At 34.9% G+C, this 3106-nt stretch overlaps 1 non-coding gene across 1 annotated transcript; it reads left to right on the top strand.

The window, feature by feature from the left end:
• Window positions 1-2642: 2642 nt before the first annotated feature.
• On the top strand, window positions 2643-2747 carry LOC114814946. The gene has a single exon (XR_003762740.1). It is a non-coding gene; the product is annotated as a U6 spliceosomal RNA (small nuclear RNA).
• Window positions 2748-3106: the final 359 nt, after the last annotated feature.

Below are 3106 nucleotides of genomic sequence, written 5' to 3'. Positions count from 1 at the left end.
AGCAAGATCATAATATCTATCGTTTGCCTATTTTCTAATTTGAAACTATGTGATTAGGTGGTTGAGGAGGGGAAAAGAAAGATCCTCCTTTGTCACTTCATCTTCATATAGATGCCCTGCAGCTCACATTGGTCCATTAGAATCTTGGGTCTCCAAGCTGTGCAGAACCAAAAAGAACAATCCAGAGAGTACTCTGCTTTCAGGCCCATTTCCCTTTTGTGTCTTTAAAGACCTTTTAAAACATTGCCGCTAAAACAGTTTATAATAGATTGATTTCTAGGTATTGGTAGGTCACACCAATCAATCATTCATATTTATTGAGCACCTACTTTATACATAAGACTGTATAAGTTCTTGGGAGAATACAACAGCTTTAGATGTGATCCCTGCCCACAAAGAACTTGCAGTATATGGGGGACACAGGCATTAAAACATTATAGGGATAGGGTATAGAAGCCTTTTTTCATACTATGAGAAACGACAGTGAGAGAGCTCTGAGTCGAGACTTGGATCATATGTCAAGAGAAGACACCCATATTTGTGTTTTTAATGTATATACATATGTATATATCTATGTATTAAATGAACATTAAATAGAAGATCATTTTTTCATCTTCAACTGGCAGGAAAATGTGGATTGCTAACTAGGAACAGTTTTCCTTAAACAGTTTTGTTAAATGCTAACTAGGAACATTTCAAAAAAAGGGTATAATTCCCAGCAATATAATATAGATGTTAGATTATAATCTATTAAGATAAATGCAATAGAATTTCAACACTGCTAATAATTTACAATAACCCTTTAAATTATTAGTAGAAAAAGAGAAGGAAAATAGTTGGAAACCTAGATTAAAATAAAGCATCATGTTAAATTTAATGTTTTAGAACTTTGCAACTGCCAAATAATAGAATTTTCAACCAAATATTTTACACACTATAAGGGGGCAGTATTCTGTGAAATTTGGTAGTTGGTTAAAATTGGTTTTAAGATAGCTTTTGGTCACCTCTAAAATTCAATTTTAAATGCACTTACTTAACTACAAGATTATTCAAAACACCAACATGATTTACAGTTACTGTTATATTTCCTTTTAAAACTTCTTTGCATCCTTTCCCATAAAAAGATTTCAACTGTGGTAAGCATCAAAGAGCCAGTCATAGTGGTGTTATTTACATCATCTCCCTTCCTCAGGTTAATAAAACTTCCAAAAATATGAATATTTATCCTACTGCAAAACAAGATTTCACAACCTTTCTTGTTAACCTTTTCTAGGTCTTCATAACCCTTTTAGTTAGAACATTTCATCTTCTAAACTCCCCCAAATCTTTAATGTTGTGATACAACTCCATTTTCACCTGTTCTCTCCAAATATCATCCATCTTGAATTAGTTTGGTTGCCTGTACCAAGAAAGTACTTTTTTTTTCCATAATGTATCTGCATCATCAATGTAATCATTGTTTTCAATTTTTCAGGTACAATCTGCACTATCTGAAATCACTACTTTGGCAATCAGGTCCTTAAAACCTTCCTGCCTTTAATGCTAATAAATGTTAATGATATGATATAGTAATTTTGATTCTCCTCTTCTTTTCCTTTGTCATTCAACACATACACATTGTACTCCCCTTCCTTTATCATAAAGCACACATCCACACACATATACACCTTCTCTCCCCACTCTCATATATTGTTCTTTTTTGGGTGATTATACAAGAACAGCCCAATTAGGGTTGTATGTCTGTCCCTCAGCTCTTCTAAAGTTTGATTGCTCATCTTAAGTAGATGATTCACCTATCTAATGATGGTACTTAGGTGCTTACTGCACTGTTCTAAACACTGGGGGACATACAAGTTAATCAGAACAGAGACAAGTCTCTGTCCCACATGAGTCTTACAGTTCTCTAGAAGAAAGATCAGATCTTGAATATCCATTTTAGAGATGAGGTAACAGAGGCATGGAGAAGTTAAATGACTTGCCCAAGAGAACATAGCAGACAACTGGCAAAGCTAGAATCTCAGAGGATCCTCTGTACTGAGAGCATGCAGTTTCCAGGCTGCTTCCTCATTTCCACAGTTTTTCTTTCTTTTTCATCCTATATTAGGTTCAGTAGTTTGAATTATCTTGATTTGGATCAGATAAGGGGAGATAAGGTTTACAGATTGGCTAAATGGCTTTCATTGAGGAATAGTCCAGTAGATAATAGACTTAATATATTTCTTAAATGGTCAAAGAGTGTATATATATGTAAAAAGGATAACATAAGCCTCCTGGAAACTTTAGATTTTAAAATGCCTTCTAAAAAGTTCAGTATCAAATAAAAATATACAATTAGAAACTAAAAATCAAAGCTCCTCCTCTCAAAAAAGATGACAGAATAAAAACCATATTTGACTAATGATGAAGTCAGAGGGATTAGCAGAAGAAAATAAATTAGACAATTTATACAATTAGAAACAATTATTAGAAGACATTAGAAGACAGACAATAATATAAATGAATTAATTATGTTTACATACTTAACTGCTCCGGGGATGATGGAAGGGTGAATAAATGGAGCAAATCCAAGTGCAAGAGTGATGCAGAAGGGAGTAGGAGAAGAAGAGATGAGGGCTTAGTTAAGGAAGCCATCTTGGAGAAACGTGCCTTCAGGCAGCACATATACTAAAATTGGAACAATACAGAGAAGATGAGCATGGCCCCTGCGCAAGGATGACACTCAAATTCGTGAAGCGTTCCATATTTTTATCCTATTTATTTTGTTAATGACGTGTACGTCCCCTTGATTCTATTTATCGTGATTATGTTGTCTTTTTTTTGTCCGTCTCCCCCGATTAGACTGTGAGCCCATCTTTGGGCAGGGATTGTCTCTGTTGCCGAATTGTATATTCCAAGCGCTTAGTACAGTGCTCTGAACATAGTAAGTGCTCAATAAATACTATTGAATGAATGAAAAGTAAGGTTGTGAAGGTGGAACAGTAATTAATTGTCTGTTGGATATGATGAGAGAGCATTCTAGGCGAGGGGAAAAATGTGGGCAAGAGGTGGGTGGCAAGACAGATGAGATCAAGGTACTGTGAGTAGATTGGCATTAAAAGAGTGAAGT

Source organism: Ornithorhynchus anatinus, chromosome 10 (genome assembly GCF_004115215.2).
Source record: "Ornithorhynchus anatinus isolate Pmale09 chromosome 10, mOrnAna1.pri.v4, whole genome shotgun sequence".
NCBI lineage: Eukaryota > Metazoa > Chordata > Mammalia > Monotremata > Ornithorhynchidae > Ornithorhynchus > Ornithorhynchus anatinus.
The sequence above is the reverse complement of the archived record's forward strand: the minus strand, read 5'-3'. Positions and strand labels throughout refer to the sequence as shown.